The sequence below is a fragment of the Gossypium arboreum genome, chromosome 10 (assembly GCF_025698485.1).
Source record: "Gossypium arboreum isolate Shixiya-1 chromosome 10, ASM2569848v2, whole genome shotgun sequence".
Classification (NCBI taxonomy): Eukaryota; Viridiplantae; Streptophyta; class Magnoliopsida; order Malvales; family Malvaceae; genus Gossypium; species Gossypium arboreum.
The window spans coordinates 30,387,848-30,413,629 of NC_069079.1; the positions used below are offsets into that span (position 1 = coordinate 30,387,848).

At 37.8% G+C, this 25,782-nt stretch overlaps 3 non-coding genes across 3 annotated transcripts; all 3 read right to left on the reverse strand.

The window, feature by feature from the left end:
* Positions 1–6,271: 6,271 nt before the first annotated feature.
* On the reverse strand, positions 6,272–6,378 carry LOC128282755 (small nucleolar RNA R71). Its single transcript, XR_008273109.1, has one exon. It is a non-coding gene; the product is annotated as a small nucleolar RNA R71 (small nucleolar RNA).
* A 3,300-nt stretch (positions 6,379–9,678) lies between these two features.
* Positions 9,679–9,785, reverse strand: LOC128283276 (small nucleolar RNA R71). Its single transcript, XR_008273618.1, has one exon. It is a non-coding gene; the product is annotated as a small nucleolar RNA R71 (small nucleolar RNA).
* A 3,259-nt stretch (positions 9,786–13,044) lies between these two features.
* On the reverse strand, positions 13,045–13,150 carry LOC128283168 (small nucleolar RNA R71). The gene has a single exon (XR_008273510.1). It is a non-coding gene; the product is annotated as a small nucleolar RNA R71 (small nucleolar RNA).
* Between the last annotated feature and the right edge of the window lie 12,632 nt (positions 13,151–25,782).

The window sequence follows — 25,782 nt, forward strand, 5'->3', positions numbered from 1 at the left end:
AATGACACAAGGAAGCATGTGGTCTAGGGGTTGTGGCGTCATTAAGGTTGCAAGGGAGCCTGGGTTCAAGTCTTGGCTCTTGCAATTTATTTTGGTTTTTCTTTTAAAAGAACCTGGACTTTGGCCTATAGACCTTATAATTAATTGAGGATATTTTTTGACACAGAAAGAGCCTATGGTGGAGTGGCAAGGTGGCGTGTTATGTATCTGTGAGGTCTGAGGTTCAAGTCCTGGGATGTGCAATAGAGTATTTACTTTGTTGTTTGAGCTATATAGGAGGTGGAGTTGGACTGGAACTCTGTGGTTGAAATGGTCATAAAAAAAAGAAAAATATGGAATTTTCCTAATGCTTGAAAGTAATCCCACATCGGGAAGTTAACATGAGCATTGGTGAGAAGCTGGCTTTAAATAGAGCGAACCGGATGAGTTGGTGAGGGGAGAAGTGATTAAGACTCAATGCAGGATGTGCCAAAGTTATTGATCGTGGACTTCGATGCGTTCTCGTAAAAAGTTGTGTATTCACGCCTTTCTTTGTTAGAAATCGACAAAAGCCGAAAAGATGAAACTTTAGCATTTGATGCCTCACGAGCGCACGATCGCTCGTAGGGTAAATTAAGCCCACAAACCATGGGTGATAGACTGTAAAGGCTGCCACGAGCGTTTTCATGTACTAGGCCTAATGGGCCAAATGGGGCCCGTGGGCCTGCTTGTGTAAATCTAACTAATAGGTGGGAAGTAGTTGGGCTTGTCATGTATGTGCATGGCATAGGCCGTTAAGGGCTTCGTTGGGCCGAAATGGGCCGAGAGGGCCGAACGGGCTCATGGGCTCCACACAGTTTAAATCCATGATAAGTGATAAATTTTGGACTGGGCTATGTAGGTCACGTAGTCGTACCTAAATTTGGGTTAAGTGGGCCACACGAGCGTGTGGGCCCACTTAGGCCGAATAATGGGTCTTAGGCCCGTTTACACCGTTAGGTCTGTTTAGGTTACTTAAGTCGCTCGAGGCGACTGTGGACCTTCCGAGAGGTCGATTATCTGTACCGAGACCCTAGAGGATAAAATGACCAAAATGCCCCTAAGGGGTAAAAATTACTATTCTACCCCAAATGGGTGGAAATGACTGTTATACCTTAGAGGTAGGTTAATTGATGAGTGTATGATATATGCATGACCGTATCTGAGTCTGAAACCTTGCATACACGAAATATTATGACATGACATACTGCACTGGGGTTGGAATTCTGATTTGGAGGAAGTACTGTTCTGGTGGCTTTGCCACGTATTCTGATATTAGTGGCTACGCCACGTTTACCACTATTAGCAGCTTTGCTGTATTACTATTAGCAACTTTTCTATGTTACTATTAGCAGCTTTGCTGCGTTATTATTAGCAGCTACGCTACGATATTGTTGAGTTGGCTGGGTGGGTCAATTTAATCCCCACATGGTGAGTTGGTTGGTACAGGTGGTGAGTAGGATGGATTGGGTTGGGTTGCATACCTGTATTATGATTATACTGTTTTGGGCATAAGCCCACACTGTTATTGTATATGGCTTAGGCCTAAACTATACTGTTAATGAATAGGGCTCGGGCCTGCATCATTCTTGTATGCACTTTATTCTTGTTGACCGATAGGGGATTACACACTGAGTTTTTGTAAACTCACCCTTCTTTTAACTGTGTAGGTAATCCCCATCCTTAGACGATTTGGAGCCGCGAGGGACTCGGTGGTGGCCACACGTCCGCAGATTGGTTGTTAATAACTCAATTTATTTAAGATTTCATATTTGGGTTTTAGTTATGTAATAAGGCCATTTGGGGTTTTTAACTTTTAATGGGCTTTTGATTTCTTATATTAAACTGCTAGTCTAGGAAAACTCAAGTTTTCAAACTACTCACTGTTTTCTAAAGAACGCGAGCTTTAAACATCAAAGTTTTCAAAAGAGCTTCCGCAATTTAAGTTGAATTAATATCCCAAAGGAAAATATTTTTAGCAAACGTATGTGACGAGATAATTTGCTAACCCCGTACAAAAGGTTTTACTTTTAGAAATAAACTTTTACTGAAAACTCGATTTTTGAACGATGCTTTGATGCAACACACCAGATTCGTCTGTAGTGTCTAGGCCGGGTTTGGGGTGTTACATTTAGTAGTATCAGATCCAGGTTACAAAACTCGGCTGTGGAATTGGTTTTTGTGGATTTGAATGTTAAATGTTGTGGTTGGTAATGTTGCATACTGAGTCTCCGGCACCAAATCGGTAAGTTTTTTTACACTGATTATTGTTATGAACTTAAATGTATTACTGAAGACTACCATAAGTATTAGAATTACACTGAAACTCTGTAGATAGAGTAGACTGAGATTATAGAAGACTGACAACTGTAGAAGATTTTGTTCTGCAAAAACAAACTCTAATTGCTAATGTTCATAACTTATTGTTAATAATTATTAAAATTATAAACTGATTCATAAGACTTTAAAATAGACAATTCACTATCAATATGAGCACAAGAGGTACTCGTGAAAGGGTTACACGAGGCTGCAGTAGAGGCCGAGGAAGTGCTAGAGCTGGGTCTTCAGCACCGGGCCACATGCCAGCTAGGGAGGCACCAGCCTCGCCAGTAACTAAGTCAAGGTCTCATGACCGAGCAGCTGGGGATGATGCTTTATCTCAAGCAATGCTACGAGTTCTTGAAAGAGTTGCAGGAGCAAGTATTGGATCTGTAGGCTGGGGGTCAATTTCGAGGTGACTCCGATCTAATGGAACGAAAATCTTCAGGGGTGTTTCGGGTGTAGCCTTGAATGTGGCAGAATATTGGTTAGAGGCTACCGAGTGAGTAATGGATGACCTTGACAGTACTTCAGAGCAAAAATTAAAAGGGGCAGCATCTTTACTGGGTGATGAGGCCTACCAGTGGTGGCTCACTGTGAGAAAATGTACGCAAGCTGACCGTTTGACATGGGATTTCTTCAAAGTAGCCTTTTCAGGGAATTATATGGGCACAATTTATGTAGACACCCAAAGGAAGGAATTTCTGAATTTGGCACAGGGGTATAAAATCGGGGCGGAGTACAAGGCAGAGTTTTTATGGTTGAGTTGGTAGGCACGCGGGATAGTCACAACTGAATATGAATATTGTGTGCGATTTGAGGATAGCCTTTGGGATGAGTTAGCGAGACTTTGCTGCCCTTTTGGAAAAAGAAAAAATTGCTGTGGAAGTGAAGCGCTCTGAGCGCCGAAACTGCGAGAAAGATAGAGCCAAAAATAAAAGGGATTTTCGACCCTCAGGTTCTTCTAGAAGGCCTATGAAAAGGACCAAGTTTGATGGGCCAGTTTGAGTGGTTCCTGGTATTGTTGCAAGACCGCAGCCTTGTGCCGATTATGGGAGAGCTCACCAGGGTAAGTGTTGGAAACGAACTGGGGATTGCTTTAGATGTGGGTCTATGGATCATCAGGTTAAGAATTGTACTCAGAGGTTTACTCAAATGTAAGTTGCAGGGCAGGGTCGTGTTCAGCAACCACCGAGAGGCCAAGGTCAGGCCAGAGGTGGAAACGGGTTTGGTCGGGGTCATGAAGCACCAGGCAGAGGTGCTGGAAACGCTGAGGCGAGACAGCCAGCCTTGGTCTATGCTGCTCGTCACCGAGAGGATGGGGATGCCCCTGACGTCATAACTGGTTCGTTCCTAATTTATAATTTACCATACACTGCTTTAATTGATATTAGGCCTAAACACTTGTATGTTGCGTGCACTGTGTCTGAGACGTTGGGTATTCAGTCTAAAAATACAGTTAGTGAAATGACTGTGTTGAGTCCACTGGGACAATTGGTTGGGGTGAGTCAGTTTTTCAGATATGTGCCCTTAGAAGTCCAAAAGGTGGTTTTTTTGGAAGATTTGATGGAACTGCTATTTAGGGAATTTGATATTATATTGGGCATGGATTGGCTAGTGAAACATCGTGCGATATTGGATTGTGCTGCTAAGCGTATGGTGTTGAAGTCTACAGAGGATGAGGAGGTGAAAGTGATAGGGAAATCGAAGAGATTATTTTTCTAATGAGATTTCTGCGTTAAAGGCCAAGAAGCTGGTTCACAAAGGTTGCGAGGCGTTCCTAGCATATGTTAGTATTTCCAATTCTAAAGGTCCTTCTGTGGGAGATGTCAGAATTGCCAAAGAGTTTTTGAATGTTGATAAACCATAATTTATACATATTTTTTACCTCATGCTGAGCATATTTTTGAATGAATTATCCTTAGATTTGGTGAATTCGGTGATCCTAATCCTTTAATTTCTTGTTTTATACTTAGGTGAGCTTAGGAGAGTAAAAAGAGCGAGAAACGGGCCGAACACGGAGAAAATGGACTCACATGGGAAATCAACACGGCCTGGACTTCCTCACACAGGTAAGCCACACAGCCGTGTCCATTTGGTAAGATTGAAGCACGACTTACACGGATAGACCATATGCCCTGCCTATTTAACAGGCTTGACCACGGTCCGAAGCAATCGTACACGAGTGTGTCCCTGTCGAGCCCAAGTATAGTCCTATTCAAAAAAGGCCACTTTTGAGGGCTCTTAGGAATTCTAAAGCCTATTTAAACACCTGAAGAGGTACTTAGGAGGGAACACACGGAGTAGGAGGCAAGGAATTACTCAAGGAAAGCCGATTGATTCACCTCAGAAGCCGAACTCATCGTCAAGACTGAAGATCTCCCTTCAATTTCCTTCAGGAGTTTTGGGTTTTCTTTATGTTTTCTTATCTTCATTCTTTTGAGATGTTTTCTTTCATAATTATGAACTAAAACCCCTAAATACCTAAGGGGAATGAAACCTAAGATGGATCTTGTTATTATTATCTGAATTGTATGATAAATATTTGACTTGTTCTTAGCTATATGTTCCTAATTCTTATTTTAATATTCCAGGATATTGATTCAAGTTAATTCGCTTATTCAAAGGAGCAAAAGTCCCTACCTAAGAGTAAATTTGTCGTAATTAAGCAGAGTTGATTGCACGCCTAGAGATAAGGTGACAAGATTTTGCCAGATTATGGTGACACCTAATAAGGGAGTCCTTAGATCGAGTTAATGCAACACTAGGGTGTTAATTAGAAAGAGATTTCAATTAATCAACCTAGGGTTAGACGTTATTAGTCTCGAGAGAGAAAATAATATAACTTAGGGATTTCTATGGACCAAGTCAAATGAATAAATTGTCTAATTCAGAGTCAAATAACAAGTGAAGTCTAGGTGGATTTTTCCTTAGGTATTGTCTTAATCAATTAGTTTTCTTAAAAGGGTTTCCAAATTTTCTCTCTATGCACCCCTAGTTTAGTCAATTAGTTTAGATAAAAAAATCCCTTAATTTTTAGGCTAGATAATAAAAAGAAAGAAATTACTAGTACTCTTGGTTCCTTTGGGTTCGACAATCTAGTCTTGCTAAAGCTATACTACTGTTCGATAGGTACACTTGCCTTCATCATGATAATAGTTAGTTTTAGGAACGATTAATTATAAATTTTTAAAACCTGTCGCCAATATCAAGTATCAAGTTTTTGGCGCCGTTGTAGGGGAACTAAGATATTAGGAACACTCGATTTTTATTCATTTATCCATTTTACTTTATTTTCAATTTAAATTTTTATTTTTTTCCTAATTTTTCTTTAACTCGCTCATGATAGGTTTTTATAGTGTGGGACTAGAAGAAACCCGTCAGGACCATTTCTGTTTGATAGTGAGATTGATCGCACAGTTCGCAGAAACTTAAGAGAAATAAGGCGAAGCTTACGATACACAGAGGAAGAGCAAGAGGACGATACATCAAGCACAATCGAGGAGATGGCTGAAAACCAAGAAAATCCACTACTTCTTGCGATTGCTTCTATTAAGAATCCTTCTCCGCGTACTATGTATGATTATGCTAAACCTTCTTTAACAGGAACTGAATCAAGCATAGTTAGGCCTGCTGTCGCTGCAAATAATTTTTCACTGAAACCTAACACAATTCAAATGATACAACAATTTGTTCAGTTTGATGGTTTGCAGGACGAGGATCCCAATGCTCACTTGGCAAATTTTCTGGAACATTGTGACACTTTTAAATTAATGGCATTTCTAATGATGCCATTCACCTTCGGTTATTCCCTTGTTCATTGAGGAACAAAGCTAAACAGTGGTTGAACTCGTTACCACGAGTGTCAATCACTACTTGGGAACAAATAACTGAAAATTTTTTATTAAAATACTTTTCACCGGCTAAAACGACTAAATTACGTAATGATATCTCTTCTTTTATGCAGATGGATTTAGAAGCACTCTACGATGCATTGGAGAGATACAAGGATCTGTTGAGAAGGTGCCTTCACCATGGGTTACCACTTTGGCTACAAGTTCAAATGTTTCACACTGGCCTGAATCCTTCGACTAGACAGATGATTGATGCAGCTGCTGGTGGAACTATCAATAATAAGACACCTGAGGATGCTTATGAATTTATAGAAGAGATGTCACTAAATAATTATCAGTGGCAAGTCATGAGAACAAAGCCAAGGAAAACAGCCGAAATTCTTAACATCGATTCAATCACCATGCTCTCTAATCAGGTAGAACTTTTGAATAGAAAAATTGATTATTTTCTTAGTTCTTCACAGGTTCACCCAGTAATGCAGTGTTAAACAAGTGGAGGTGGATCAAGCAATTCAGAATACCCACCCTATGGCCACAACAGGGAGAACAAGCAGTTAAATTTCATGTGTAATAATCCTTGATCTCAAAATAATCCTTATAGTAACATTTACAATACAGGTTGAAGGAACCACCCAAATTTTTCATGGGGAGGCCAAGGAAATCAGAGACCACCACCACCTCTAGGCTTTCAACAACCACTATACCAACAAGAGAAAAAGCCGAACCTTGAGGAGATGCTAACAAAATTCACCTCGATGTCAGAAACTCATTTTCAGAATACTGAGAAAGTGCATAAGAATTAGCAAGCCTCGATCCAAGGGCTTGAAATTAAGATAGGGCAACTTGCTAAATTGATTTCAGAAAGACCACTCGAAAGTCTACCTAATAACACCGAACCCAATCCAAAAGAGCATGTGAAAGCATTTACACTAAGGAGCGAGAAAGCGTTAGCTGAATCTGAAAAGAAGTCACCACAAGAAGCTGACAGAAACGAAGGAGAGGAAGTAAAACCCGAAAACAATCCAACGCCAAAGGAATATAAACCACCAATCCCATATCCAACAAAGTTGAAGAAAGACCGCATCGATGTACAATTCGATAAATTTCTTGAACTTTTCAAACAACTACATATTAACTTACCTTTTGTTGAAGCTATATCACAGATGCCTACATATGCCAAATTTTTAAAGGAGCTTCTAACAAACAAAAGGAAATTTGAAGACCTATCTACAGTGGAGCTTAAATGCGGAATGCTCGGCCATACTTCAGAATAAACTACCAACCAAACTAAAAGATCCAGGAAGTTTTACTATCCCTTGCTTAATTGGTAGTTTGAATGTTGATAAAGCACTAGCTGATTTAGGGGCTAGCATTAATTTGATGCCATATAAAATGTTTAAACAACTTGGTCTCGGGGAACCTTTATAAACCATAATTTATACATATTTTTATCTCATGCTTAGCAAATTTATGGATGGTTTCTCCTTAGATTTGGTGATTTCGATGCTCTTAATCCTTTAATTTCATGTTTTATACTTAGGAGAGCATAGGAGAGTAAAAAGAGCGAGAAACGGGCCGAAAACGGAGAAAATAGACCCACGTGGGAAATCAACACGGCCTGGACTTCCTCACATAGGCGTGTCACACGGTCGTGTCCATTTGACAGGATCGAAGCACAACTTACACAGGTAGACTACACGCCCATACCTGTTCAACAGCCTTGACCACAGGCTGGAGTAATCGCACATGGTCGTGTCCCTGCCAAGCCCAAGTATAGCCCTATTCATAAAAGGCCATTTTTGAGGGCTCTTAGGCATTCTAAAGCCTATTTAAACACCAGAGGAGGCACTTAGAGAAGAGACGTAGAGTAGGAAGCAAGGAATTACTCAAGGGAAGCCGATTAGTCCATCTCAGAAGCCAGATCCATCGTCAAGACTGAAGATCTCCCTTCAATTTCCATTCAGGGGTTTGGGTTTTCTTTATGTTTTGTATTCATTATTCTTCTGAGATGTTTTCTTTTATAATTATGAACTAAACCTCCTAAATACCTAAGGGGAATGAAACCTAAGACAGATCTTGTTATTATTATCTGAATTGTATGATAAATATTTGACTTGTTCTTAATTCTTGTTTTAATATTCCAAGATATTGATTCAAGTTAATGCTCTTATTCAGAGGAGGAAAAGACCCTGTCTAAGAGTAAATTTACCGTAATTAAGTGGAGTTGATTGCATGCCTAGAGATAGGGTGAAAAGATTTTGCCAGATTAGGGTGAAACCTAATAAGGGGATCCATAAATCGAGTTAATGCAACACTAGGTTGTTAATTAGAAAGAGATTTCAATTAAATCAACCCAGGGTTAGACGTTATTAGTCTCGAGAGAGAAAATAATATAACTTAGGGATTTCTATAGATCAAGTCAAATGAATAAATCGTCTGATTCAAAGTCAAATAACAAGTGAAGTCTAGGTGGATTTTTCCTTGGTTATTGTCTTAATCAATTAGTGTTCTTAAAAGTTTTTCCAAATTTTCTCTCTGTGTACCCTTAGTTTAGTCAATTAGTTTTGATAAACAAATCCCTTAATTTTTAGGCTAGATAATAAAAGGAAAGCAATTACTAGTACTCTTGGTTCCTTTGGGTTTGACAATCCGGTCTTGCTAAAGCTATACTACTGTTCTATAGGTACACTTGCCTTCATCGTGATAATAGTTAGTTTCAAGAACGATTAATTATAAATTTTTAAAACCTGTCACCAATATAAAGTATCAAGTTTTTGGGGCCTTTGCAGGGGAACTAAGATATTAGGAACGCCCGATTTTTATTACTTTAGCCATTTTACTTTATTTTTAGTTTAAAATTTTATTTTATTTTCTAATTTTTCTTTTCTTCACTCCTAGCAGGTTTTTATAGTGTGTGACTAGAAGAAACTCGTCAGGACCATTTCTGTTTGATAGTGAGATTGATCGCACAGTTCGCAAAAACCAAAGATAAATAAGGGGAAGCTTAAGATACACAGTGGAAGAGCAAGAGGACGATACATCAAGCACAACCGAGGAGATGGCTAAAAACTAGGAAAATCTGCTACCTCCTATGATTGCTGCTATTTAGAATCCTGCTCTGCGTACTATGTATGATTATGCTAAACCTTCTTTAACAGGAACTGAATCAAGCATAGTTTGGCCTACTGTCACTGCAAATAATTTTGCACTGAAACCTAACACAATTCAAATGATACAGCAATTTGTTCAGTTTGATGGTTTGCAGGACGAGGATCCCAACGCTCACTTGGAAAATTTTCTGGAACTTTATGACACTTTTAAAATTATTGGTGTTTGTGATGATGCCATTTGCTTTTGGTTATTCCCTTTTTCATTGAGGAACAAAGCTAAACAGTGGTTGAACTCGTTACTACAAGGGTCAATCACTACTTGGCAACAAATGACCGAAAAATTTTTATTAAAATATTTTTTGCCAACTAAAACGACTAAATTACGTAATGATATCTCTTCTTTTGTGAAGATGGATTTAGAAACACTCTACGATGCATGGGAGAGATACAAGGATCTCCTGAGAAGGTGCCCTCACCATGGGTTACCACTCTGGTTACAGGTTCAAATGTTTCACAATGGCCTGAATCCTTCGACTAGACAGATGATTGACGCAAATGCTGGTGGAACTATCAATAATAAGACACCTGAGGATGCTTATGAATTTATAGAAGAGATGTCACTGAATAATTATCAGTGGCAAGTCATGAGAACAAAGCCAACGAAAACACCCGACGTTCTTAACATTGATTCAGTCACCATGCTCTCTAATCAGGTAGAACTTTTGAATAGAAAAATTGACTATTTTCTTGGTTCTTCACAGGTTCACCCAGTAATGTAGTGCGAAGCAAGTGGAGGTGGATCAAGCAATTCGGAATACCTACCCTATGACCATAACATGGAGAACGAGCAGTTAAATTACATGTGTAAAAATCCTCGATCTCAAAATAATCCTTATAGTAACACTTACAATACAAGTTGGAGGAACCACCCAAATTTTTCATGGGGAGGCCAAGGAAATCAGAGACCACCACCATATCCAGGCTTCCAACAACCACCTTACCAATAAGAGAAAAAGTCGAACCTTGAGGAGATGCTAACAAAATTCATCTCGGTGTCAGAAACTCATTTTCAAAATACTGAGACAGTACTTTAGAATTAGCAAGCGTCAATCCCAGGGCTTGAAATTAAGATAGGGCAGCTTCCTAAATGGATTTTAGAAAGACCACTCGGAAGTCTACCTAATAATATTGAACCCAATCCAAAAGACCATGTGAAAGCAGTTACATTAAGGAGTGGGAAAGCATTAGCTGAATCTGAAAAGAAGTCACCACAAGAAGCTGACAAAAACGAATGAAAGGAAGTAAAACCCGAAAACAATCGAATGCCAAAGGAATATAAACCACCAATCTCATATCCAACAAAGTTGAAGAAAGACCGCATCGATGCACAATTCGATAAATTTCTTGAACTTTTCAAACAACTGCATATTAACTTGCCTTTTGTTGAAGCTATATCACAGATGCCTACATATGCTAAATTTTTAAAGGAACTTCTAACAAACAAAAGGAAATTTGAAGACTTATCTACAGTGGAGCTTTATGAGGAAGTTTTACTATTCCCTGCTTAATTGGTAGTTTGAATGTTGATAGAGCACTAGCTGATATAGGCGCTAGCATTAATTTGATGCCATATTGATGTTTAAACAACTTGGTCTTGGGGAAACTTGATAAATCATAATTTATAGATATTTTTATCCCATGTTTAGCACATTTATAGATGGTTTCTCCTTAGATTTGGTGAATTCGATGCTCTTAATCCTTTAATTTCATGTTTTATACTTAGGTAAGCATAGGAGAGTAAAAAGAACGAGAAATGGGCTGAAAACAGAGAAAATGTACCAACGTGGGAAATCAACATGGCCTGGACTTCCTCACACGGACGTGTCACACAGCCGTGTCCATTTGGCAGGAAGAAATAATGACTTACACGGGTAGACTACACGTCCGTTCCTGTTCAACAGCCTTGACTACGGGCTGGAGTAATCGTACACGGTCGTGTCCCTGCCGAGCCCAAGTACAGCCCTATTCAGAAAAGGCCACTTTTGAGGGCTCTTAAGCATTCTAAAGCTTATTTAAACACTGGAGAAGACGCTTAGAGAAGAGACATAGAGTAGGAAACAATGAATTACTCAAGAGAAGCCGATTGGTCTATCTCAGAAGCTGGATTCATCGTCAAGACTGAAGATCTCCCTTCAATTTCCATTCAGGGGTTTTGGTTTCTCTTTATGTTTGGTATTCATTATTCTTCTGAGATGTTTTCTTTTTTAATTATGAACTAAACCTCCTAAATACCTAAAGGGAATGAAACCTAAGACAGATCTTGTTATTATTATCTAAATTGTATGATAAATATTTGACTTGTTCTTAATTATGTGTTCTTAATTCTTGTTTTAATATTCCAAGATATTGATTCAAGTTAACGCTCTTATTCAGAGGAGGAAAAGACACTGTCTAAGAGTAAATTTGTCGTAATTAAGTGGAGTTGATTGCACGCCTAGACAGAGGGTGAAAAGATTTTGCTGGATTAGAGTCAAACCTAATAAGGGGATCCATAGATCGAGTTAATGCAACACTAGGGTGTTAATTAGAAGGAGATTTCAATTAAATCAACCTAGGGTTAGACGTTATTAGTCTCAAGAGAGAAATATAACTTAGGGATTTTCGCGGATCAAGTCAAATGAATAAATCATCTGATTCAGAGTTAAATAACAAGTGAAGTCTAGGTGGATTTTTCCTTGGGTATTGTCTTAATCAATAAAATTTTCGCAAAAGCTTTTCCCCAATTTCTCTCTGTGCAGTCTTAGTTTAGTTAATTAGTTTAGATAAACAAATCCCTTAATTTTTAGACTAGATAATGAAAAGAAAGTAATTATTAGTACTCTTGGTTCATTTGGGTTCGACAATCCGGTCTTCCTAAAGCTATACTACTGTTCGATAGGTACACTTGTCTTCATCGTGATAATAGTTAGTTTTAAGAACGATTAATTATAAATTTTTAAAACCTGTCGCCAATATCACGTATCAAGTTTTTGGTGTCGTTACCGGGGAGCTAGGATATAAGGAACACTCGATTTTTATTACTTTAGCCATTATACTTTATTTGCAATTTAAATTTTTATTTTCTTTTCTAACTTGTCTTTTATTCGTTCCTGGCAGGTTTTTATAGTGTATGACTAGAAGAAACCCGTCGGGACCATTACTGCTTGATAGTGAGATTGATAGCACAGTTCTCAGAAACTGAAGAGAAATAAGGCGAAGCTTACGATACACAGAGGAAGAGCAAGAGGACGATACTTCAACCACAACCGAGGAGATGGCTGAAAACCAAGAAAATCCGATACCTCTTGTAATTGCTGCTAATTAGAATCCTGCTCCATTTACTATGTATGATTATGCTAAACCTTCTTTAACAGGAACTAAATTGAGCATAATTAGGCCTGCTGTTGCTGCAAATAATTTTGAACTGAAACCTAACACCATTCAAATGATCCAACAGTTTGTTCAGTTTGATGGTTTGTAGGACGAGGATCCTAACGCTCACTTGGAAAATTTCTTAAAGTTTTGCGACACTTTTAAAATTAATGGTGTTTTTGATGATGCCATTCGCCTTCGGTTGTTTCCCTTTTCATTGAGGAATAAGGCTAAACAATGGTTGAACTCGTTACCACGAAGGTCAATCACTACTTGGGAACAAATGACTAAAAAGTTTTTATTAAAATATTTTTAGCCAGCTAAAACAGCCAAATTACATAATGATATCTCTTCTTTTGTGCAGATGAATTTAGAAACACTTTACGATGCATGGGAGAGACACAAGGATCTGTTGAGAAGGTGCCCTCACCATGGGTTACCACTCTGGCTACAGGTTCAAACGTTTCACAATGGCCTGAATCCTTCGACTTGACAGATGATTGACGCAGCCACTGGCGGAACTATCAATAATATGACACCTAAGGATGCTTAGGAATTTATAGAAGAGATGTCACTGAATAATTATCAGTGGCAAGTCATGAGGACAAAGCCAACGAAAATAACTGGCGTTTTTAACGTCGATTTGGTCACCATGCTCTCTAATCAGGTAGAACTTTTGAATAGAAAAATTGACAGTTTTCTTAGTTCTTCACAAGTTCACCCAGTAATGCAATGCGAAGCAAGTAGAGGAGGATCAAGCAATTCAGAATACCCATCCTATGGCTACAACATGGAGAATGAGTAGTTAAATTACATGGGAAATAATCCTTGATCTCAAAATAATCCTTATAGTAATACTTACAATGCAGGTTGGAGGAACCACCCAAATGTTTTATAGGGAGGCAAAGGGAATCAGAGACCACCACCTCCGGGCTTTCAACAACCACCCTACCAACAAGAGAAAAAGGCGAACCTTGAGGAGATGCTAACAAAATTCATTTCAGTATCAGAAACTCATTTTCAGAATACCAAGACAACACTTAGGAATCAACAAGCATCGATCAAAGGGCTCGAAACTCAGATAGGTTAGCTCACTAAATTGACATCTGAACAGCCACAAGGTAGCCTACTGAATAACACTGAATCTAACCCAAGGGAGCAACTCAATGCCATTACCATTCAAGATGAGGAAGGGGTAATTACACCTAAACCAGAATCGAGGCAAGAAACTGTGGTAAGTAAAGGTAAAGGTGAGGTGGACCATAATGACCAGAAACTGGTAAGTAAAGAGTACAAACCTCGTGTGCGATACCCCAACATGACAAGGAAAGACCGCACAAATGAACAATTCAGTAAATTCCTTAAATTATTAAAGAAGTTACATATTAACTTACCGTTTATGAAAGCTCTTTCGCATATGCCAAACGCAGTCAAATTCTTAAAGGAGCTTTTAACAAACAAGCGGAAGTTGGATGAGGCGTCGCATGTAGAGCTAAATGCGATTTGCTCAGCCATACTACAGAATAAGCTGGCCACCAAATTAAAAGATCCAGGGAGTTTTACGATTCCCTGTTTAATTGGTAGCCTGGATGTTAATAATGCTTTGGCTGATTTAGGAGCTAGTATCAATGTCATGCCTTACAAAATGTTTAAGCAACTAGGTCTTGGGAAACCCAAACAAACTAGGATGAGTATTCAATTAGCCGATAAAACAATTAGATTTCCTAGGGGGATTGTTGAAGATGTGGTCGTTAAAATTGACAAATTTATATTCCCAGTTGATTTCGTTGTTCCAGTCATAGAGGAGGATAGTAACGTTCCTATAATTTTATGGAGGCCCTTTTTAGCAACCGCTAAAACAATAATTGATGTTGGCACAGGTGAACTCACACTTCGTGTGGGAGATGAAACAATCACCCTTCAAGCTCGTAATACGAGTAACACATCAAAAATTGAAGGTGGTCATATAAATCATTCTACCAAAACTGACCATGTGGTGCAACCTACTTTGCAGGAAATAAGTTCAAAGAGCCATGTTCAAGCAACAACAAAGGACTTATCTATAAAGAACGAAGGCTACAAACCGAGGAATAGATGAATGGCGGACACATAAACCAAGGACACACGATAAACCAAAACCACGCCATGACGAGCTCAATGTCGCACCAAATCAACTTAAGGTTAGAGACAAAGTACTACTAGATGTTGCAAACCCTCGCATTGACACTTTTGAACCTAACGGAGCAATCCCTCTTACGGTACTCAGTATTTTCCCATATGGTACAGTCGAGGTAATTCATCCCAAATTTATCACTTTTAAGGTAAATAGTACTCATCTTAAACCTTATGTTGATAAAATTGATAGCAGGGATGAGGAGTGTAAACTCTTCGCACCACCATGACCATGCACTAGAAAGGTAAGTCGAGCTTAGACTATAAATAAAGCGCTTCTCAGGAGGCAACCTGAGCACTAACGATGATAACTTCTTTAAAAATTTTTAGTTTTAACATCTAATCACTAATTGAGTGATTGAAACACAGGTTCTCTAATCCACACGGCAGGGCACATGGGCGTGCCTTAGGCCGTCCCCACACCATGAGAGGAGACACGACCATGCGATACGGTTGTGTGAAAACAGGGAAAAATTTTTCCTTAACACAGGATACGATAAGTGGACACGGCCATGCGACGTGGCTGTGGGTGAGTTTGTCAAACCAACACAGGCGTGCGACACGCTCGTGTCTATAAATCGTGGTTGACACTGAGAATTTAGCACGGTCTTGCAACATGCCCGTGCCCACCACCCGTGCTCAAAACTGATAAAATAACACAGGCGTGCCTATTGGAACACGGGCGTGGGAGAAGCGAGCGAAGTAGAACACGGTCGTGCGATACAGTCGTGGGCACCAACACGCCCAAAGAACACGGGTGTGTGCAAGTCTCAAACGCGCCCAAATTTTAAAAAATACGAAACATAGGGGAAAAAATTAGGGCACACGGGTGTTCATAAACCTCTCACTATTCATCATCCCCTTCCTCAAAATTCCTAACCCTAGCTGCTGCAACTTCATACACCCTACATGCCACGCCCATGTGTCGACTTCAAGCACCACTTCCGACGATCCAAAGCTCCTCCTTCTTGTGTTTGTTCATTTTTTCCCCTTTTTTTTCTTCATTCTTTTACTTATTTCACGATCATATTTGTTTTATTTGATTGTTTTGAGTAAATGTTCATAGTTATAATAATACTTATGCTCTTTTTTAGAACTTTTCCATTTTAGTCAAAACATTAGGATACAGTCATCCATTTCTTTTTATGTTTCCATTGATTTAACGTTTACCCACACCATATTTCATATTAGCAAACCCACATGTATTCAGTTTCTAAATATTTCCGTTTGCTTTACTGTCGTAGTCCTATTCATGATAATGACTTGATATATCTACTTTGGTTGTTTTAGTCTAGTCCATGAGCCCCATGAAATATTCTTATTCAGTTTTAACACGCGTATATTCTTGGGGAGTATTTAACTTTGACTCTTCATTGTAGGTATACAATGTCAACCTCACGTGGTAAGAAGACTGTTGTCCCCACCTCGAAGAAGAGGAAAGGAGCAGCATCATCCTCAAGCTGCAGAGATTAGGCACCCGTTCCTCCAGTTCCCCTTGGGACTCTAGGACGAGCTATTTCAGATATTACGGGCCCGGGCCGCTGTATCGACTAGGCCGCACTTGAACAAATTCAGATGGCTGACACGCTCTGAGCCCTCCTTACGACAGAACCATGGGGGCTTCTTTGAGATCATCGAGCCGACATACTTTGAGCTCACGATGGAACTCTGCTCGACCTTCCATCTCCAAGTCTTCATGACAAACTTCGATGATCTTGGAGCGGTCCAGTTCCGCCTTGGTGGTCTAGTGTGCTAGTTGAGCATACTAGGGTTTGGAATTGTACTAGGGCTGTACACGGAGGAGTTCATAGACGACAATGAACTCGACACCCTCCATCACCACATCTACTACTCCCCTTCAAAGTGCTGGAAGGACCTCGTCCTTGCCTCGGCCACCTATGATCCTAGCCGTTCTAAGGCATCGGCCCTCGCCTCATCCCTACGATACTTACATGCCATCTTGGCCCACACTCTGACTGGAAAACAAGAGAGCACCGGCATCGTCAACACTCACGATGCCTATTTTTTATGGTGTATGGAGAATGGGCACGTCTTCGACTTTGCCTATTTCATTGCCCTCGCCATTCGCCATCAGACAGAGAGGCATAGAAGAGAAGTCATCTCTATCGGGCCCTATGTGACTCAATTGGCTCGGCACTTTGGGCTACTCAACACAATGTCACAGTCATCCTCCCTCACTCTCATCGGCCAGATGTCCCCACAGGGGCTCTCGAGCATGTTTCATATGAGGATGACCGAGAAACAACGTGGCACCTACCCTCCTCAGTACCGCCTCGTCCAGTCCACCGAGGAGGAGGACCCAGAGGACATTACTGATGATGTCCCTCCACATCATGAGGACCCACCGTCTCAGCCACCACCCATCCACCGTTCAGTTCATGCGGCGGCATCACTGTCTGACATCTCTGAGTGCCTTACACGATTTGAACAACAATGTTTTTAGCGCTTTGATCACATTGATGCGACTCTACATCAAATTTGTCAGCACCTCCACATCTCATCGCCACCCCCACCTCACGAACTATCTGACGATGACGATGTTTAAAAACTTCTTATTTATTATTTTTATTTTCACTTTTATCTTTATTTATCTTCTTTAAGTACTTTTATTTCATTTTCCTTTAATATTAGTTTAATTTTAGTTTTTACAATTTTTATTTTTGGCTATTTCATTATGAGTAATTATGCTTCTTTATATTTCCTAAAGAGTTCTTGATTTTATCACAGTCATAAAGAGCTCTAAAGCTCTTCATCAAATAGGAACTAAAAACTCCAATGGCAAAGGTTCTCCACGACTGCCATGTCCTGCTCGACCACGACCATAGCTACTACCAGATATAATATTCTTTTGGCGCAGGACTTATGGACTAATGAACCTCTACCACCACTAGAGTATCCTCCTCCACTCTTATCATTGCCTTGGTTGATTATTCTCCATAACTCCAATTCAAGGAATTTATTCATCATTCAGGAAGTTTCACTTCTCTCCCTATCTTATGATTATATATCTATATGTTTCAATATATCTATCTTTGTACATTGAGGGCAATGTACATCTTAAGTGTGGGGGGTTTTTTATATCATCATTAGAAATCCCTGAATTTTGTCTTATTCTCAGGTGAATCACTCATATCACTATTAGAATGAATTTTAATTAATTTATGATTTTTATTGATATGTCTTGAATTAAAACATAGGCATTTATGCATTGATTGTTTAAACTTTAAGACATTAGGGAATCAAACATGATAAGTTGATTTTTGAAGAATTAAAAAAATTTTAGGTTGCTTCCCTAAGTTTAGGTATTATCTTGATTTGAAATTCACAAGTTTAAACATCAAAAAGCCATAATTTTTTGTGAGATCTTGAGCCTTTAGAGCATATTTTATTTCTTTCATGCTCACCTTTATTATGAGTGCGCCAGTATTGATTTGTTATTCTAGAACTTGCTTGATTATGCATGTCAAGACCACAGCATTTGATTTGATATGTCAAGATGATAAAGGCACTTAGGTTTAACCCACCCACTCCACAAAAGCCTACCTTCATAATTAACCCTTAGTGAACCCCTTTGAGCCTAACAAACGACCAATTGATTTACCCTCAATATTAACCCATAACCCATTATTGTTGAAATCCCCTAATTTGATCCCTAATTTTTTGTCGAGATTTGATTTGAACTAATTGCTTAGCTATGTTTTATTCTTCGTTTCAACAATTAAATTCTATGTTATTTAACTTGTTCTTAAAAAATATATATATCCTTACACACATATTAGTAGTAATTCGTCGTTTTTTTTAGCTTGAGTATTAATTCCATATTCTGATAAGAAGCTCACTTGTATTCAATTGATAATTAGTTATTTTTCTAGTTAGGTGATTTCTTCAATTCAATCTCAATTCTAATCTTTTCATTCAGTTTGTGACCACACCCCCAACCAAAGCCACGTTACAACCCTCTAAAGACCTTTTTGATTGATGTATCACCTCAATATATAGTGGTGGAGATTTGATTTTCATGCAAGCCTATGGTAATAACTTTTCATATTGACTAATGAGTGCTTTATTTAATGTCCTTAAACACCTCAAGTGATTTGAGTGAATCTTTAGTGATGATGTTAAACTCTGTGATATTTTGATCAAAGGTGATTACTTAGATGAGGGGGGACACCTATGTTTTCATGATAAAATGATCAACTTGGAATGTTTGAAACTTTGATGTACTTTTAGTTGAATTTTCAATGTATGATTACTTATGGATTATGTTGAGATATTATTGATAGGGATTATAAATTGAGAAGAATTTATTTTGATTGTGAGTTGAGGATTTTGGTTGAGGATAAGAAAACACTTAAGTGTGGGGTATTTGATAAACCGTAATTTATACATATTTTTATCCCATGTTTAGCACATTTATGGATGGTTTCTCCGTCGATTTGGTGAATTCGATGCTCCTAATCCTTTAATTTCATGTTTTATACTTAGGCAAGCATAGGAGAGTAAAAAGAGTGAGAAACGGGCCGAAAACAGAGAAAATAGACCTACGATAGGTACACTTGCCTTCATCATGATAATAGTAGTTTCAAGAACGATTAATTATAAATTTTTAAAACTTGTTGATCGCGTGATTCATAACAAGTAATAAATATTTATAATGAAGATCAAACCTAGACTAACTATTATCACGACGAAAAGGCAAGCGCACCTATCGAACAATAGTATAGTAACGGCAAGACCGGGATATCGTACCTAAGGGAACCAAAAATACTAGTAATAACTATCTTTTTATTCTCTAGCCTAAGAATAAAAAGGGTTTGCTTATTAAAATAATTATCTAAACTAATTAACTAATTTAATTAAAGCAAAGAGAAAATTTGGAAAAAGACTTGAAGAAAAGCAGTTGATCCAAGGAGGAATCCACCTAGATTTCACTTGTTATCTGACTCTAAACTAGACGATTTATTCACTTGACTTGATCTGTGAGATTCCCTAACCTATGTTATTATCCATTTCCAGACTAATAACGTCTAACCCTCAGTTGAATTAATCGAAATTCTTTCTTAATTAAAACTCCTAGGGAAGTAGTAAATCACTCTATGGACTCCCATATTAGGTTTCACCCTAATCTGGTAAAATCTCGTAACCCTATTTCTAGGCCTTCGATCAACTCCGCTTAATTATGCCAAATCTACTTTTAGGAAGGGTCTATTCCTCCTCTGCATAAGCACATCAAATCATGAATTAATACTCGGAATATTAACTCAAGCATTAAGAACACATAATTAAGAACAAATCAAGTATTTATCATACAATTCAGATAATAATAACAAGATCCATCATAGGTTTTATCCCCTTTAGGTATCTAAGGGGTTTAGTTCATAATAAAATAAGAGTACATCTCAAAAGTATAAAAATAACAAAACATGAAGAAAACTCTAAAACCCCTGAAGGAATTCTGAGAGAGATCTTCAGTCTTGGAGTAGCTCCAGCTTTTGGGATGGATCATCTGGCTTCCTTCAATTAATTCCTAGCGTGTGGTTCTATATTCCAAAAAAGTTCTGGAAAAGGCCCCTTTTCTAGGTCATACTTAGGGTGTTTATATAGGCTTTGGATTGTCTTTCTTCCTCCCTAAGTACCCTTTTCCGTGTAAAATACAACTATTTGAAATAGAAACACGCCCGTGTTCCACGACCGTGTGACGTGTTTGCCAGGCCGTGTTCGACCCGTTAAATTGCACACGGTCGTATGGGTCAATGGCCAGGCCGTGTGAATCGTGAGAGCCTTGGTCGACACCCTCGAAGGACACGAGCATGAGCAGCCCGTGTGGCAAGGCTTAGGCCGTGTGAACTTCTCAATTTGGTCCGTTTTGTCCCTTTTAGATCGTTTTTGGCTCCTTTTGACTCTTGGTGCTCTCCTGAGTACAAAACATGAAATAGCCGGATTAAGAGCACCAAAATCCACAAATCTAGTAGTAAACATCCATAAATATGCTAAGTATTTGGGGTAAAACTATGTATAATTTGGTGTTTATCACCTGTCGCGAATATCACGTATCAAACCTAAACCCACTAGGATGAGTATTCACTTAGCTGATAGATCTGTTAAATATCCTAGGGGAATTATAGAGGATGTACTTGTAGAAGTCAATAAATTCATATTCCCTATTGATTTCATTGTGCTTGACATGGATGAGGATGTTGAAGTGCCTTTAATCTTAGGTCGTCTATTTTTAGCCACTGCTAGGGCTGTTATTGATGTGGGTGATGGTAAATTGGTACTTAGAGTAGGTGACAAAGAGATTATCTTTAAAATTTATGATGCCATGAGATTTTCTAGGGAACAGGATGACTCATGTTATTTTATTGACTCTATTGATCATGTTACTAAAGATTCTTTTCAGGAAATCATACATAAGGACACGTTGGAACTGTGTCTTGCTCAAGGAGAGGAGGGGATGATGATTCTGAGATAGGAATTGAACTGAATCCTAATGAACCCTTTCCAAGACCAGCAGAATATGAGGGTATTAAGGTAAACGATGAACCTAAACAAAAATCCTCTATTGAAGAACCTCCCAAACTGGAACTTAAACAATTGTCGAATCACTTGGAATATGCATTCCTTGGAAATAACTCTACATTACCGGTAACTATTACATCTAAATTACAACCCAAAGAGAAAGAGGAATTACTTCAAGTCTTAAGAGAGCTTAAAAGGGCCATAGCTTGGAAAATTTCTGACATTAAAGGGATCAACCCTTCTTTTTGCACCCACAAAATATTAATGGAAGATGAATATAAGCCATGCGTGCAAGCCCAAAGACGACTGAACCCAACATGAAGGAAGTTGTTAAAGCTGAGGTAATTAAAATCCTAGATGCTGTAATTATTTATCCTATTTCTGACAGTTCTTGGGTAAGTCCAGTGCAGGTTGTTCCTAAGAAATGAGGCATGACTGTGGTAGCCAATGAGAAGAATGAATTAATCCCAACAAGGACAGTTACAGGTTGGAGAGTTTGAATTGATTATAGGAAGCTGAATGATGCCACGAGAAAAGACGACATTTACATGTCCATACGGTACGTTTGCTTATCGTGGAATGCCTTTTGGATTACGTAATGCTCCTGCTAATTTTCAGTGCCGCATGATGGCCATTTTTGACTAACTCGTAGAAGACATCATGGAGGTATTTATGGATGATTTCTCAGTTTTCGGTAACTCTTTCCATCTTTGCCTTAATAATTTAAAATGAGTGTTAATAAGATGTGAGGAAACAAACCTTGTGCTTAACTGGGAAAAATGTCACTTTATGGTTCAAGAAGGTATTGTGTTAGGACATAAAATCTCTAGTAGAGGGATTGAGGTTGATAAATCTAAAATTGAAACCATTGAAAAACTACCTCCCCCAAATTCGATTAAGGCTATTAGAAGCTTTTTAGAACATGCTGGGTTTTATAGAAGATTTCTTAAAGACTTTTCTAAAATAGCTAAGCCTTTGACTAAATTACTAGAAAGAAGATGTGTCTTTTAATTTCGATCAGGAGTGTTTAGAAGCATTTAATACTTTCAAGGATAAATTGACTAAAGCTCCAATTATAATTGCACCTGATTGGAACTCACATTTTGAACTAATGTGTGATGCGAATGATTTTGTAGTAGGTGTAGTTTTGGGATAGCGAAGAGATAAACATTTTCAACCTATCTATTATGCTAGCAGAACTTTGATAGCCGCACAAGAAAATTACACTACCATGGAGAAAGAGCTGCTAGCTATGGTTTTTGTATTCGATAAATTTAGGCCATATTTAATATTGTCTAAAGTTTTCATTTATACTGACTATTCTGCTCTTTGCTACCTTTTGACTAAAACTGATTCAAAACCTCGACTCATTCGATGGATCTTATTATTGCAGGAATGTAACATCTTGATTTTGGGCTTAGTCGGAACAGTGGTTTCGGGATCACAAATCCAATGAGGAAAATTTTATTTTTTTTATATTTTTATGGTCTACGATTTCACGAAATAATTTTGTGAAAATTTCGTTCGAAAATTTTGACTTTTGGGCACTCAATTTAGTAAAAAGGACTAAATTGTAAAAAGTGAAAAAGTTGAGTTCTACATGTTAGAGGTATCAAATTATTATGAAATTTTAAATGGGATGTCCTTAAATGATAATTAAACCATTGTATAACTTGTTGGAAAAAATGGCCTTGATTGGGTAAAATTTGAAAGAATAGTAAAAAGGGCATTTTGGTCATTTAGGGGTAAAATGAATTAAAAGATAAATTTTAAACTCCAAATGTGTCCCTTTCTTCTTGCTACAGCAGAATGTACCAAGAGCAGCCATGGTTAGGGTTTTCCAAGCTTCCAAGCTTAATAGTAAGTGATTCTGAGCTCCGTTTTTAAAGTTCTATGTATTTTTGAAATCCCGGTAGCATGATCTGCTCATTTCTACCATTATTTTGAGCTAGGATTTATGTTTAAAAATTTACCCATGAATGATATGCATGTATTTTGATGTTTAATGGTAGAATATGAAGCTTAAAATTGTGTTAAACAACTTTTGCTACGCTATTTTACGTGAAAATGAGTAAAATGGTATAATCGGTAAAAATACCTAATGTTCATAAGTACATGTTAGAGTGAAAAATGATCAGCATGTCATAAAACATAAGAAAATAGGAATAATTTTAATTTTCGAACCTTGGGGAAAAAGTGCAAATATGCAAAAGTTTAGGGGTCAAAATGAGAATTTGTAAAAATATGATTTTTAGACCCATATGAATAGTGTGACTAATTAGTAGGCTAAATGTGATATTATAGATCAAGGAAATCGAGATTTGGGCTTAAATCGGGAAAATACAAGGTTATGGACTAAAATGGTAAATTGTCATTTCTGGATCCGAGGTAAGATTGTACGTAAATAATTTATCGATTCTTTTTATTTTATTATAGTTTTTTATCATATGAAATGTGGTTGCCTATAGAATGATTATTTGTTGTAAATTGCAAATTGAAAAAAGGACTATCAATAAATTGTAACATGTTGGAAAGTGAGGAATTTCCCAGTTGAGCCTTCGGACTAGAAACGATACGAATGATCTATTGTGAGGTCACGTGTGTAGTACTAAGTGCAGGCTACTACGTGTACCGGATAATTAGTCGCATGTGTAGTACTAAGTGTAGGCTACTATGCGTACCCGATAACTTCGATCACGTGTGTAGTACTAAGTGCAGGCTACTATGTGTATCAGATGGTTAGGTCACGTGTGTAGTACTAAGTGCAGGCTACTACGTGTACCAGATAATTGGTCGCATGTGTAGTACTAAGTGTAGGCTACTATGCGTACCAGATAACTTTGGCTACAAGTGTGAAAATATGTGCAGGCAACTGAGTATCAGTTATTATTCCGAAGAGTTCAACGGGAAAATCGATTAAGTAAAAATACATGTGAACATGATTATATGATGAATAAGTGCAGGTATATGTTTAAGAAAATTTTGAGCAATATGCTCGATATTTCAGTGAACTTCGATAAGACAAAATGGATTAAGTGAAATTATGTAAGAGTGAATTTTAGTAGTAAAATAGTGTTGGACAGCAGCAATTGTGTGACTTTGAAAATTCACCAAAACTTATGTAAGTTGAATTAAATTTCAAATAAATTATGGAATTAAATATTAATGAGTCTATTTTCATATAAAGGAAACAAGGGGAGCAAAAGAGTTGTATATTATGTGATATTCTAATTTTTGTGAAACAGTGTCAGAATGAATTTGAGATCCCCTGTTCTGACTTGGAAAAATTTTTAAAAATTGTATAAATATAATTATGGATTATAATTTATATTCTTAGAATATTTTATGAGTATACTTTTAATAGAAACAAACATAAACATTATCCAAGTCTCGTACTATGAGATAAATAAATTTTAGTGAGGAAAGGTCGAAGCTGTCAAACAGCAAAAAAGGGGAGAATTTGAATAATAAATTGTACTTATTGGCTGGACCAAAAATTATGAAATTTTTTTGGTGGAAAAATATATGAGTCTAGTTTTTGGGAAAATTTATGTATCTTAATTTTGAGTTCCATAACTCTAGATATAAATGATTTAGTGACTATGACTCAAGAAAGCAGCTTAACCAGAACATGTGTAAATGTACTATTGGGTTAGTTTTACTATGGAAAACATGTTAGTAAATTGCTTATTATTATTTCATGCGAGCTTAATAAGGGTAAAGCTTACCCCCTCGTTTCCATTCTTTTAGTATTGTCAGGTTAGCTCAGGGTTGGAGATCGTCGGAGGCAGCATCACACTATCAAGCCAACACCTTGACAGTATAAACACATATGCTAGAATTATCAAGTGAGTGGCATGTATAGGGACCTAGTTTTATAACATGTGTTATTATAATTTGGCCAAATATATTGGTCTTTAGTGAACTAATGATTCTGACTTATAAATCTAGCTATTTATGTTATGTTTGATATTGGTGATGTGCATATGCTTGTTTGTCATGCATGGTTGGTAATATGTTATGTGTTGTTGTGAATGTTTAAGTCCGTTAACGCATCAAACCCTATCCTGACGTTGAATACGGGTGAGGGGTGCTACAAGGAATTTGACTTGGAGACTAAGGATAAGAAAGGAGCTAAAAATCTCACGGCTGACCATCTCTTCAAGCTTGAAAACTCAAGTACCAAAGAGCCAAATGCCGTTGAAATAAATGATTCATTCCTTGAAGAACAATTTTTTTGCTATATCTGATTGTGAGGTACCTTGGTTTGTAGATATTGAAAAGTTTTTAGTCACTAACATTATTCCAAAAGGGTTGACACATCAGCAAAAGAAGCAATTCTTCGCTGATGTGAAAAA